This window comes from Chelonia mydas, chromosome 2 (genome assembly GCF_015237465.2).
Source record: "Chelonia mydas isolate rCheMyd1 chromosome 2, rCheMyd1.pri.v2, whole genome shotgun sequence".
Classification (NCBI taxonomy): Eukaryota; Metazoa; Chordata; order Testudines; family Cheloniidae; genus Chelonia; species Chelonia mydas.
The window spans coordinates 44,594,030-44,609,155 of record NC_057850.1 but is presented as its reverse complement, the minus strand read 5'-3'; the positions used below and the strand labels follow the sequence as shown (position 1 = coordinate 44,609,155).

The 15,126-nt window shown below is 42.9% G+C and overlaps 1 protein-coding gene across 1 annotated transcript in view; it reads left to right on the top strand.

Annotated features, from left to right (window-relative positions):
- The first annotated feature begins 387 nt into the window (after positions 1–387).
- SLC26A7 (solute carrier family 26 member 7) overlaps positions 388–15,126 on the top strand; it is a 141,913-nt gene continuing 127,174 nt past the window's right edge. Inside the window, exons 1-2 of the mRNA XM_043539357.1 lie at positions 388–514; positions 3,937–4,062. The gene's annotated coding sequence lies outside the window, so the exon portion shown is untranslated. The remainder of the gene's footprint in view (positions 515–3,936; positions 4,063–15,126) is intronic.

Below are 15,126 nucleotides of genomic sequence, written 5' to 3'. Positions count from 1 at the left end.
GATGCTACTTGTGTAACCTCCATGTTACAACAGGCAAAGAAAATAAAAAAGTTGTAAATACCTAAGCACACTGAAGTGTCACCACTGTGATGTCATCATAGGGCCCCTGGACATCGGTCAAAGGGCCTTCATAGTAAGAAATATAGTTTCACATAATAACCAAGGAAAGACAGACTGAAAAGATTTTCAAAGTTAAATTTACATTAATCTATAATTGTGAACAAAATATTTATGCATAAATAAAATATTTGATATATGGATTTTCACAATACTAGCCTGAGTTTCAGCTTGAACACTCCTTAAAAGGCTACTCTGCCTCTGCAAAACTCTTCACATATGATACAGTCCCTGGAAGCTCCAGTGAAGTGAGGCTACAGCTGTGATATAGGCAGATGTTTGAACACTTGGGAAACATGAAGACAGCCTGATAAGGAAGGTTGTGCAGGAGGACGTGAAAACTCTGGGTCTATGGGGACCAAGGAAGGATCCATCCGAAGCAGATAATGGTAGTTGGGTGAGTACAGGATCTGATCTGAGTGAAGAAGCAGTAAATATCCAAGTCAATGAGGAAGAATGCCAGGCTGGTAATAGCTGGGTGGAAGGGAGATTGGTCACCAGGAATAATGGGAGCCAGTGGTAGTAAAAGAACCCCCCAAATATAAATTTGCTTCAATTTAAAATCAATCAATTGAATCTGTCATGCCTGTAGGTTCTCTAATTCAAGTTGTTTGCTGCATCTGGGATAGGTTGAAAAGGGACCCTATGCAAGGGGGATTTCAAGAGAGCAGGCACAGAATGCTATATTGTCTGTGCTCAGACCATGCTGGAACACTGGTGATACTTTAAAAATAATTGATAATGTCTGACGTAACAATTGGTCACTTGAGAATGCCTTTAATGCATTTGAAGGTTTGTACCAATTCTAAGGTTATAGAAATATATTGCACTTGTATAGATTGTGACATATATTGCAGCCTATCTTTGGGACCGTATGGTATTAAGTTCATGTATCACGGTGGGCCAGGGATTGTGTGCAGGTCCAGTGAGGACGGTTCCCACAGTATCAGGAACAAAAAACAGTGGGGGTTGATTAAGGTGAATCAGCTGGGTTGTAAACACCTCCAGAGAGGAACTCTCCCCCGGAGGCTTGCATACACTGGTTCAAACTGGGTTTTCCAGAAACTAACAGACAAAGAAAAGGGCTTTTATTATTTTAAAAAAAGAAAAAAGCTGGGTTTAAATTGACTTGGGGCCGTCTGTCTGACTCAGCAAATGGACAGGACATTCTGTCTCAGGGGTGGGGGTACTAACCCTTGCAGTGGGGTTGGAAAGACATTGGCTTTCTAGGGCCCCATAAGATTAATAGGTGACCTGTGGTAAGTATTTAGCATGAATGGACCCCAGTCAGACCTGCTGGGAAATAGCAGTGAAGTGCAGAGCGACAGCAAACCCAAACCTCTGGTCTGAAGGGAGAGAGATGTGGGTCTCTGCCCCCTAAGAGGTGATAGCTGAGAAGCCTAAACCTTGAGTGGGTACCCTCAAGGAAGAACAGGAGGGGGTCAATTAAACCTGAAACTGTGACATATATAAGCACTTTTAAAACAAGAATATTAAAGCATTTTACAAATAATTAAACCATATAACATATATGTGAGGTAATGATGAATTAACCATTTCATTTGCACTGGGCCAAGACTGAAAATCTTGGCCCCTAGCCCATAAGTCCTCCTAACAGAATTTCAAACTGTATATTCCAACAAAAGTACATGTGATGGGGTAGTGTGCGATGGAGGGCAGTGGCTTCTAGTGGTCAGCCCACCCAGCCACCTGGTGTGGCCCTTTAAGGGCTTGGAAGGGTCCAGTAGATATATAGGGAGACTTTAGAGTCCCAGGAATGGATGATGCTTGAGGAAGGAATCTTGACACTGTATCATCAAGGGCTTGAAGCCTTGCAGAGAGGGCAGGGCAAGGATCCTCTCACCCCATCAGTTGGGGAGGAGTCAGGAGAAGGGGACCAGTATAAAGGCTGCCTCCTCCCTCACAGCAGGGCCATACTGTCCAGAGAAGGCGTCTGACTGACTCCTCCAGAGTGACAGGCTAATTGGAGAGAGTGTTCAGTTGAAGGGCGCTGGATAAAGCCTTGCAGCTGCCTATTCCAAGCAAGAGGCCTAAGACACAAACCCCAGCTCAAAGAAGAGGGCTGAGGGGGAACTCCTGCCTGGAGCGGGGAGATATCGACTGCTGTAACGGTGCGAGACGAGGGACTGCTCACACATAGCCCAGCTGCTTCAGAGGAGGGCTGGGAATGGTCTTGGAGAAAGTGCCTTCATGGCTCAGTAAGGAGAAGCTATGAGGAATTGGCTCTAGGCGGGGATAGTAGAGACCTGGTGAAGACATCGTCAAGCCGCGTGACAGTAGGGGCAGTTCAGGGAAGAAATAGAGGGATCAAAAACACCCACAGTCCTTATCTGCCTAAAACAGGGTCCTTGGGCTGGAACACAGAGGAGAAGGTGGGCCTGCATTCCCCTGCCTCTCCCCCAGACCAGGAAGGGGTGAATGGGTGTTCAAGAGAAAAAGGCCAAGAATGATAAGCTGCAGATAGATGCTGGAAGATGGGCTTGAAGGCCATTAGATTTTTAATTTCCTATTTGGGGGCTTTTTTGTTTATCCCTGGAAGGGAAATGGACTGAGCAGTGGCCTGACAGGAGGGCTAAGCCAAGTATTTCAACAGACCGTTATAGCACAAGAAAAACTAAAGAGGGTGCTAGACTGAGAGAACCCCTGCAATTGCGTACCTGGATGCTAGGAGGCACTCTGGAGGTCAGAGGTGCGATTACATACAGCTATGCCATTTAATAGAGCCGTAATCAGAAAATCAGGAGCATCAAAAGTTTAAAACCGCCCTCCTACACAAACAATTTCCCACCCTTACAATTCTCCATTTTCAAATGTGTGGGGAAAAAGATGAGCTTTTCAGAATGTCATGAAGATCATCAGACTTGAGGTATTTTGGAACAAGGAAATGTGTGAATTCCAAAGCCATGGGGTCCTCACAGAGTATCTGGCTGTCAGCATCTTTGCATTTAGAGCAATGGAACTTCAGCTCAAATGTTTCTGCTGATCTCATCCGTGGCAGCGAGGCACAGAGAGCGTGAGAGAGAGTCTCTCAGGCAGGAAGGTCCTAAGCAGTTACTTACCTAATAAAATGAAAATGTGTCAATGTAAAGCGAATAGATGGACTAATTTAGATACTAAATTGTTTGTGGCAAGCAAGAAATTGATTTAATTTAGCAAGGAACAATGGATTTTTGCAAAAACTGTTCTTCCCAAAAGAGTGTTAGCAAGCGAGGGGTGAAAGAACTTAAGTGCATCTTTAAATATATATACCAGGGAAGAAAGCACTGGGAAGAAGTTTTACTTTGTTAGATGCACAATTACTTGTGCCAAAATGCACACACAATGATTAATTGCACAAATAGATAATTTAGATAATTTGTGCATGCTGTTAGCCTGTTGTGCAATATTTTTTTTGTACAAATTAGGTATGTATTTTGACTGTGCATCTATTTTATGTGTAATCAGGCCATTAATGTTTAATCAAAAGATAATACTTTAGTTTTGAATTATTATACCTACAACATCCTAGAAATATGTAGCTCTTTCCTGATCAATTACGAAGGAAAATTTCAGTCAAATCTATAGGAAGATACTTTAATTATTTATCCTTTGAAAATACTTAAGATCAAGAGGGACGCTCCTATATAATCCATCAGTCTTGTGGTAAACAAAAGGAATGTGAAATAAGGGCTAGTGACAAAACTTAGGCATGTGCAAAAGGCAGAAGATTTTTTTTAATGGGTGTTTTGATCAGAAATGCACAATCTTGTACAGATTTGGTCCTTTAATGAGCCATCTATTTTTTTATTTTTATGACAGACCAAAGATCTAGCACACTGACTGTGTGTTCAGAGTTGCAGTGCACATTGGATTGTTTTAATTCCTGTTGCTGAGAGAGAAACAACTGGTGCAGTAAAAGCAGGATTCCTGACTGCAAAGCACTAGGCAAGTACACCATAAGTTTCTATTTGGTTTGGTTTCTTTCTAGCGCAATGGCAGACTCGGAGGAAATAATTTACAAACAGCTGACTGGTATGACCTACTCTAAAATGTTTTAAACCTGACATAATCATTTCATGAGAGTCTATTTGATAAATAGAGGCTTCAGCCCTTTTGCGTAAGTCATAATTTGAGGTTTATGAGGTAAATAAAGGAGGCGCAGTCCAATTGTGTTAGATATATCCATTTCCTAAGATGATTTTCCTTTTCAGTAGTATGGTTATTTAGAAAATCACTTACTCAAATCTATTTCTGCCCTCCTAGATTTATTTTTGAGAACCAATAAATGCTGTTATAGTTCAGGATACTATTAATAGTAGGTTTCAGAGTAGCAGCCATGTTAGTCTGTATTCGCAAAAAGGAAAGGAGTTGCACCTTAGAGTCTCTAAGGTGCCACAAGTACTCCTTTTCTTTTTATTAACAGTACATTATTCAAACAGGACTTTTTATGTTTTAGTATTACTGATTTCTTAATGTCAGCAATAGCATAGCCTTGTGTATAGTATTTTTGATTTGCATTTTTATATGCTACTAATTAGCAATTCAGCAAAAACATCTTCAGTAAGGAAAATCGCTTGTAAGACTTGCTGAGCTCATGTTACAAAGTTAGCCTTGGATGCTTTATTTAGAGCATACTGTGAATTCTTCATTTTGAAAGATGGGTACGTTTCTGAAGTGTTTACTTTGCTCTACACAGTAGCAGTCTCAGAAATAAAGTTTCATATATTTGTAGTTTACAATGGAAACAGAAAACTAAAATAAATGGTATTGTGTTTTGTTTAAATAACACATTCAGTTTAGACATTTTCAGTGATCCTTCTAATAGTTTATAGGTCTCTAGACTATATCTAGGCATTCTTCTTTGAATGCATTTGGCTGACAGACTGGAACTTAACTGGTTCCAGAAGGTAATCCGGAATCAAGAGTACTGGCTATATTATTACTAACTTAGACCTGTGGCCCCTTACAAATTTTTCTTTTGAGTGGCTTTGTTTTCTGCCACAATTATAAAATAATAATCATATTACAATAGCATCCAGAGGCTCCAGTTCAGATTAGGGCCCCATTATGGTAGCCGCTGTCCAAAGACGTAAGGAAAGATGGCTCCTGTTGTACAGAGCCAACAGTCTAAATAGACAAGACAGATAGTGGGTGGTAGGGGAAGACAGAGGCACAGATGGGAGAAATTCTTTGCCCTATGTCATACAACAGATCAGTGGTAGGGCTGGGAAATAGAACCAGGTTCTCCTGAGTCTTAGTCCAGTGTTTTATCCACGACTAGACCACACTGCTTTTCAGTGTGTCCAAACTATAGAATGTCCTTTCAGCTCTTCCTCTAGAGGAACTGCAATAGTAATAGAAATGAATTGGTTTATAACAGTACTGCACACTGTTGTGTTGGAGAGCCAAAATGTGTATGTGAATGGCAATGGGAGTATAGTGACATCAAATGCTCTAAAACTGAAGAAATCCATAGGCAACACTACACTTGCTTTACTTGCCACTATACTTGCCACTTAAGTTTGACACAATATTCTGTAAAACACCACAGCAGCAATATCCATCAGACATAATCATAGAAAGCTGAGCGGGAATTGCCCAGTACATCAGTCACTCCATGTTTTCACCCCCCCATACTTACAGAATCCTGGGGAGCAATGACTTCGCAAAATATTCGTGGGTGGTGTTGGATAATCAGCTGAACATGAGCTCTTTGTTGGACTCTTTGGCCAAAAGAGCTAATGCCATCCTGGGATACACAAGCAGGGTAAGAGTAGAGAGTCTATTTTGCCTCTATATTTGACACTGGTGCAACTGCTGCTGGAATATTGTGGACCAGTTCTGGTGCCCACAATTCAAGAAGGATGTTGATAAGTTGAACAGGGTTCAGAGAATGATTAAAGGATTATAAAACATGCCTTCTAGTGATAGACTCAAGGAGCTCAATCTGTTTAGTTTAACAAAGAGAAGGTTAAGGGGTGACTTGATCACACTCTATAAGTACCTACATGGGGAACAAATATTTAATAATGGGCTCTTCAGTCTATCAGAGAAAGGTATAGTTGATCTAATGGCTGGAAGTTGAAGTGAGACAAGTTCAGACTGGAAATAAGGCGTAAATTTTTGACAGTGAGAATAATTAAACCATTGGAACAGTTTATCAAGGGGCGTGATAAATTTTTTTTATCATGTCAATTTTAAAATCAAGATTGGATTTTTTTCCTAAAAAGTATGCTCTAGGAATTATTTTGAGGAAGTTCTGTGGCCTGTGTTATACAGGAGGTCGGACTAGGTGATCACAATGGTCCCTTTTGGCCTTGGAATCTATGAATCTGTCAACAGAATTGAAACTGAAACCAACAACAGAGGATCTGAAAACGACTTTCTGAATAGCATATACTCGTTTCACTTAGTGCATACCTTAGGGGAGAAACGATAACCCTACCCCATCGATGTTATGGCCACTGGTTATGCTGGGTAGCTCTCCTTTTGGAGCTCATCAGCACTGCCCCAGGAACCAACGTAAGAGTTACTTTATCATTAACATTCTGTCTACTGTAACAGTTAGAGCACCAGGGTATCCAAGCAGTGAGCGGAATTATGCTGGAAAATGAGAACAATTATGTTTTTCTCTTGAGAGCATTTCTTTAGCTTGTTTCTTTGTTTTGTTTTAATTTTTTTTTGTAATACTCATTCCTGAGAAAGGTGTGTTTTAGGCTTTGGCTTTGTTTGATATTTATCTAGGTATTTATATAGCTGCAATCTAGATATTTATATGAGTGCCAGCAAGAACAGGATTCTGCCAGCGAGAATGCTTAGAGTCTGGGAGTTCAAATTTGGGTCTCTCTATTTATTTTAGGGTATGTGGCCCCCATTATAGACTCATAGACTTTAAGGTCAGAAGGGACCATTATTATCATCTAGTCTGACCTCCTGTACAACGCAGGCCACAGAATCTCACCCACCCACTCCTATAATAAACCCCTAACCTACGTCTGAGCTATTGAAGTCCTCAAATCAGGGTTTAAAGACTTCAAGGTGCAGAGAATCCTCCAGCAAGTGACCCATGCCCCACGCTCCAGAGGAAGGCGAAAAACCCCCAGGGCCTCTGCCAATTTGCCCTGGAGGAAAATTCCTTCCCGACCCCAAATATGGCGATCAGCTAAACCCTGAGCATGTGTGCAAGACTCACCAGCCAGACACCCAGGAAAGAATTCTCTGTAGTATCTCAGATTCCACCGCATCTAACATCCCATTATAGGCCATTGGGCATCTTTACCACTAATAGTCAAAGATCAATTAATTGCTAAAATTAGGCTATCCCATCATAACATTCCCTCCATAAACTTACCAAGTTTAGTCTTGAAGCCAGATATGTCTTTTGCCCCCACTGCTCCCCTTGGAAGGCTGTTCCAGAACTTCACTCCTCTGATGGTTAGAAACCTTTGTCTAATTTCAAGTCTAAACTTCCTGATGGACAGTTTATATTATGATAGTATCTGAGTGCCCGACAATACCACTGTTGCGATAATGAAATGCTATTATCCACATTTGACAGATGGGCAGCTCAGGCAGAGAGAAACTAAATTATTTGGCCAAGGTCACACAGGAAGTCTGTGACAGAACAGGGAATTGAATCCACGACTCCTAAGTCCCAGGCTAGTGCCCCTAATCACTGGACTATCCTTCCTTCACAGCCCTGGGTGCTACAGATGTTTTAGGTCATGGAGGGGGAAGTGGTCTCTGAGGTAGCCATGTCCCAATTTGTTAAGGGTTTTGTATTTTAGGACTGGGATTTGGAAATTTGGTTAAGTGCATGGAAATTCAGTGGAGTTTCCAAAACCTATCTATGATGTGTTGGAGTTGGTCTTTATGTGCTGCTGAACGATGTACTAATTGCAGCCTTTTTGTGCTGGTCACTTTCAATGCTAGGTAAATTGTACTGCAACACTAATTTGGAATTCCTCAAGATTGAATGATCACTGTTGGCTAAAATCTCTTCTGAGAGAAGAGGGTGTGGGAGGTGCGGTTTTCTAGTTAAATGAAAATAGAAGGCATTTCTGGCTACCATGACAGTATTCATGTCCAAAAGCAGAAAAGAATCCAATATGACCCTGAGGCATGGTACAACCATAACAATCTACTCTCTGATTCCGTCTGTCATTGTGGTTAGTGTGTTGGCAAGCTACTTAACATATTAGATTCCTGGGTACAATTGCAGTCTCACAGCTGCAGTAACAGCCATGGACTAGCTCTGCAGCTGAGATTATAGAAGGATTCTTTTACTCCTACAGCTTTTCCTCTCTAGCAACACCCAATGCACAGCACAGAATTTGGATAGAGGGCATTTGAATCTTAAGAATAAATTGATGAAAATGGCAAGTCAGAGCTAAAATAGGAAATGGAAAGGATCTCTTGTTGGGCAGAACAACCTCCGTCAAAGTGAAGACTCTCCCAGAAGTGTTTGTATAACCTCACCAGTAAGTCTTGTGGCCTTGTGTAAGTCTTGAGAAATGTGGTAAGTCTTATCAAGCCCATTGTGGGAGATGTGCCCTCTCTGATAAACAGAATTATTTTGGGGTCCTAACAACTTGACTTCAAGGTAATGAAAATCAGTTGTAGGGACAGATATAGCTGGTGGAAAATATAGTGTTGCTGTTAAGATATTTGTTGTGGCTTGCCCAGGGTAGACATACAAATGAAGTTCTCCGCTCACACCCATTTTGGGGCTGACTAAAAGGATTTGGTGTACAGTTGCCAAGAAGTTAACAATATTCACATCCCTCTTCTTCTATCAGGAGAAACCCTGGGCTTTTACCAAATGTGAACCAGTCCATAGCATTTGTGGAGCCAGTGGACTAAGGTCAATGGAGCAGCTTTTTAGGAGAATCAAGGAAACACTTGAAGGTCTGGACCAGTGGCTTGCAAAGCAGGGTGGTTTTTGATTGAGACAGTCTAGACTAAAGGTTGGATAATTATTTGAGGGTGTGTTTTCCCCTTTATTAGTCCTGTAGCACCTAGGAGCCCTAGTCATGGACCAGAATCCCATTGTGCTTGGCATGAGTAACATCATTATTAAACCACAACAAACAGAGAGCAAAAAATGGTCCCTGTACTGAAGAGTTTACAAACTGAATAAACCAGACAGGGTGGGGGAAGAGACATAACACACAAGCAAAGTGAATGAGATGATAGCGACAAATGTCTGTTGTGCTAGTTCCAGGATTATTTTTGGTGGGTTCAGGTAAGAGGGGATCAGCTAAAGGGAAGGGAGAAGGGACACTGAATGGAAGGAGGCTGAGGGGGGCTAGGGCAGGGGAGAAAAGGGTGAGAGGAGTGAAGCTGAGGTGAAGAGAAAGAGACTGTGAAGGAGGGGGAAGATTGGAGCAAATAGCTAATCAGCACAGGGCAGAGAAAGTCCAGCCAAATCTGTAGAAAGTTCTCTCTGTGTCCGGAGGTGCCTGCTTTGGCTGCTTCTGCCCTTACAGGCTGGCTGGAGTCTCTGGCTGACTCCTTTTTGCAGCTTTCTCCCAAGCCCACATGGCAGGGTGGAAGGGGCCACTCACCTGGATTTGGAAGGTGAGCTTTGGCTGAGGGTGCGGGCTCCGAGTGGGGGGTCCAGGCTCTGGGGTGGGGCTGCAGATGAGGGGTTTGGGGTGTAGGAGGGTGTTCTGGGCTGGGACCAAGGGGTTCAGAGGGCGGGAGGGGGATTAGGGCTGGGGCAAGATGTTGGGGCATGGGACGGGGTTAGGGGTGCAGGATCTGGGTGGTGCTTACCTCTGGAAACTCCCGGAAGCAGTGGCATGTCCCCCCTCTGGCTCCTAGGCGGAGGTGCAGACAGGTGGCTCTGCGTGCTCCCTCGTCCGCAGGTGCCACCCCTGGAACTCCCATTGGCTGTGGTTCTTAGCCAATGGGTGCTGCAGAACTGGCGCTTGGGGCGGAGGCAGTGCACAGAGCCCCTGGCTACCCTCACGCCTGCGAGCTGGAGGTGGGACATCCCGCTGCTTCCGGGAGCTGCGCGGAGCCATGGCAGGCAAGGAGCCTGCCTTAGTGCTGCTGACCAGACTTTTAATGGCCCGGAGCCTTTTGAGGGTCCCTTTTCGACCGGGTGTTCCGATTGAAAACTGGACACCTGGCAACCCTATCCACTTTGGGCTGCGAGCGTTTTCATCTCTGCCTTGCCTCTGATTTATGCTACATGGGAGACGGGAGGGTTCAGCTTTAGTTTACACTAGGGACTGTTTACAGGTGGCTCACTAGTAGACATTTAAGGCAACTACTGCATCATCAGATTTTCTATCTTTCCTGGTGTTTCAACGCCATCTGCTTATGGGCTCTACTGCCTTCTCAAAGGCCTATAAGTAGAGTTGTAGCTGTTTTCCTGCTGTTCATTTTGGTCCAGTGGCAGAGTTCCTGTTACTTTGTGTGAGATACTTAGCAGTGAATGTGACTGATATCTTGCTAGTCTTACAGCAGGTCAGCTCTCTGTAACTATCTTTAATTTCTCTTGACTTGCTCAGCAATGAATGCATTTGCAATATATTAAGTAAGTCTCTTTTAGCAAGTATCAAACTTCAGTTTCTACATACGATGCCGTTTAATTATACAGCTAATATTGCCCAGTTTAGAGAACCTTGTTTATAGAGCCAACCACTGTGGACACTGTCCTTGTGATCCTATTCATACAGCATAATCAACACTAATGTACCTAACAAAACCACTGGATGTCACTGTTGCTTCATGCAGTGTTGTAGCTGTGTTGGTCCCAGGATATTAGAGACAAAGGGGGTGAGGTAATATCTGTTATTGGACCAACTTCTGTTGGGGGCGGGGGTGTGTGTGAGAGAGAGAGAGAGACAGGCTTTCAAGCTTACTCAGAGCTCTTCTTTGGGGCCTGGAGGAGACAACCTGAAGAAGAGTTCTGTGTTAGTTTGAAAGCTTGTCTCTCTGACCAACAGAAGTTGGCCAATAAAAGATATTACCTCACCCATTATTGCTTCACACAGTTATTGAAAAACGCAACATAATTAACCTAGCAATGTGGAAAATCTTGTTTAGAGACAAGCCTAGGGTGACCAGCTAGCAAGTGTGAAAAATCGGGACAGGGGTGAGGGGTAATAGGCACCTCTGTAAGAAAAAGCCCCAAATATCGTGACATCTGTTCACCCTAGACAAGGCTAAGCCATAAAGTCACATCAGGACCTGAACTATTCCACAGTCAGGCTGGTTGGATCTGGGTTTTTGTTGTGGGCCGTTCTCTAGGTTTCATGGCAGATCTTGAAGCATTGTATGGTGAAGGGGCTGTTTTATCTTTCAGTGAAATCTTTTCTTTCAGGGGTTTGGGATTTCATTAATTATATATTGTTAGGGTCAAATTTAATAATATATAATGTTTTGGTTCAGAGGCATTTTTCAGGCTACATGTTATTAAAAACAGGTTTCATTTATTTTCGTAGAATTGTCCAAATAAATAAATTTGGATGTTTTGGAGCTAGTGGATTATGTAGGCTTTCAGTACACAGACATAAATAGAGAAATAAAGACTGCATACAGTTTTTGATAGCAGCTATGAGCATGTGTAAATAGCTGGAACTTCAGTTGTTTAGTTCAATGTTCTATATAGTACATGTGATCTATAACATTTTTTCCCTGCATGGACTTCAAGTTCATTTAGTAAATGTTTAATATTTTTAAAAGTACTAATTTTGTCATGGCTTTTCTGTTGCTCCATTTTTCAGTGTTCTGTTGTAAGCATGCCAGTAGGTTGTGTAGTGCTCTATCATATGCTTCAGCCTGAATGCTGGGGTTGTGCAAACTGTTTGACGTGAACTGGAAAAGTATTTGATCTGCCTTGGCTGAATTCAGCTTTCATTCTCGAAACTGCCTGTGGTTGGTTAAACTTATTTTGTGTCTGCGAACTGTCCTTCAAAGCTTTTTTTAGAATTCTTTACCTTTGTCCATGAATATTGGTGGCTGCTGTTTGGTAAATATAGAGTGCAAATTTTCTTCTTGGGAAGAGTTACAATGGGCAAGTCATGTTAATGTCTAGCAAGTGACTCTTCCTACCTCTGGTGGTAATAAAATCTGTAAACTACATTCAGACCCTTGTGACTGAACATCAGCATGTAACAACCTGTTGAACTTGAACTTGCCTATGAGATTGCACCCACATTCCACCATGGGTGAATCAAGTTAATTCAAACACAAATTGTTTCAAGGGCCTGCAAACCAGTTTTGACACACAAGAGCTTCCTACACATGTTATTCCCATGTAGAGGAGTCACTTATAAGTCACTCTTTTCCTGGGATTCTTTGTTGGGAGTGATGTGTTGGGTTCTCCCATTCCGTAGCAGAGCCAGATTATCACTTCCCCTAAACCCATGTATCCCCCAGCCAAGAGATTTATGCAGATCTTGGGGATCTGCTGGAGGTAAGGGCCATACTCACCGAGATACTCTGTCTCTCCAAGAACTTGTTCTGAACTAAATATGAAGAGTTCCCCAGATCTAGTTATAATGCATTCATTTTTTTCCTCTTTGTGTACAATCTGTGTTCTGTGTTACCTATACTGACACTGTATACAACATTATACATGCTGTGCAATATTAGAATCCATGCTACTGTATGTTATACAGAAAAAGAATTATCTGATCACTTGAAAGAGGGGCTGTACAGTGCATAAAATGACCATAAAAGCTTTTTGAATGTAATACAGTGTTACAAAAGCACATGCAGCTTAACTTAAACCTACAAAAGCAAAGGCACTCAAATATAAGTCTGCCAGTTTGTCCTTCAGTGACCCTAAGAACTGCATCTTATATACCATGGGCTCTCTTGGGAAGGCAGGAACCTTGCAACACTGGTCCTTCTACATTAGGAGGTACAGTATGAAGGAACTGCATGGCTTGAGGCTAAATAATTAATGGCAGCCTTTTAACATGGAATTTCTTTGTTGTTTTTGTTTTCTGGTGTGTATTTAAGTTAGGACATTATTATTTGTCATATTATGATTTTGGAGTGATGTTTTAAAATGCTTTTTATTTATTTGTGATCTAAATACTTTTGTAGTGATTTTTTGCCATTGGGTATACCTAAGTTTTAAGCATAGATTTATTTTCATCTAGACATCCAGACTCCTGGCCTATAGTAGGGCTGGCCAGAAAACTCTCTCTGTTTTGAGGTTGATTTTCATTTTGGATTGCAATGAAACTGAGACCTTTCCAAATACAAGGGAGATCAACAGTGACCCTATGGGATGGGAGAGATCCAGGTTTAAGTCCCTACTCCAAAGCAGACAAATCATGGATTTGAACCTGGGTCTCTCAAATCTCAGGTGAGTGGTCTAATCACCACACTACTGGCTATTCTGGGGTTGGGGGGTCAGGCTCTGTATCTCCCCTCAGAAATGAAATTCCATCCTGGACCTGGGAAACCTTCCTGACAGAATGAAAACTGATATGTTTCCATGAACTATTTTGGTTTCAATGGAAAAAAAAATTAGTTGAAATTTAGCTCTAGTCTGTGGAGAGGGCTCTGGTATGTTGCCGTTCTTAGTGTCATTCTTATTATTGCCTCCAGTGAAAGAGGTACTTTAGTGTGCTCAGGGTGACTAACAAGGACAGTATTGTTAGGATGAATCCTGATATAATCCATCTTCTACTCCTGAAAAGTAAATCCCTGCAGTAAAATCCAGTTTCTATTAAAATTCGACATTTGCCCTGGAACTCAAAATTCTCATGAAAAGAATCTATTTTCTCTCTTCTTGACCCAAGGAGTTCAGTCATCCTCTAGCCAACTATGTTTATTTTCCAGAATTAAATTCAACACTGTAGTTACGTTCCTGAAAAATGCTACTTTAAGTGAAACGATGTTAAGTGAATCCAATTTCCCCATAAGAATTAATGTAAATAGCGGGGGTTAGGTTCCAGGGAAATTTTTTTCGCCAGACAAAAGATTATATTTTATATATATGTATACACACACACATATACACAGTATAAGTTTTAAACAATTTAATACTGTACACAGCAATGATGATTGTGAAGCTTGGTTGAGGTAGTGGAGTCAGAGGTTGGAAGAGGGTGGGGTATTTCCCAGGGAATGCCTTACTGCTAATTGATGAACTAGCACTCGGCTGAGCCCTCAAGGGTTAACACATTGTCCTTAATGTAGCCTCACACTCTACAAGACCGCACAAATGGAGGGAGGGGAGACAGCATGGCAGACAGATTCACACACTTCGTGTGTGTGTGTGAGAGAGAGAGACAGGTGTTACCCCTTTAAGTACGCTGACCCCACTCTAAGTACATTGCCTTTTTAAGTAGATCAGCAAGCTGAGACAGCAACTGCTGCCAGCAAGCTCCCTCTGTCATGAGCCCTGTTGTGTCCTCCCCTGCTCTTGGAGATAGGGTACAGGAACGGGAGGAGGGGGACACCCTGACATTAGCACCTCTCTTCTCCCCTGGCCCTGCACAGCAAGCAGGAGCTCCCAGGAGCAGCTCCAAGGCAGAGGGCAGGAGCAGCACATGGCGGTGGTGGGAGGGACAGCTGAACTGCCCAGCAATTGATAGCCTGCTGGGTGGCTATGCACAGGGAACTATATATACACCTCTACCCCGATATAACACGACCCGATATAACACGAATTTGGATATAACGCGGTAAAGCAGCGCTCTGGGGGGTGGGGCTGCGTGCTCTGGCGGATCAGCGCGTCACTGTGTCTGGCTCCGACACGCTGCTCTGAGGGGCGAATTAAAGGTGCTGGGCCAGGGCAGAGGGGTTGAATAAGGGGCAGAGGGTCTTGGGGGGCGGTCAGGGAGCAGGGGGAGTTGGATGGTTCTGGGGGCGGTTAGGGGACGGGGAATGGGGGCGTTGGATAGGGCGTGAGAGTCCTGGGGGGCCTGTCAGGGGGCGGGTGTGTGGATAGGTGTTGGGGCAGTCAGGGGACGGGGAGTTGTGGGGGTGGGGTCCTGGGGGTGATTAGGGACGGGGGGGGGTCTCTGGAAGGGG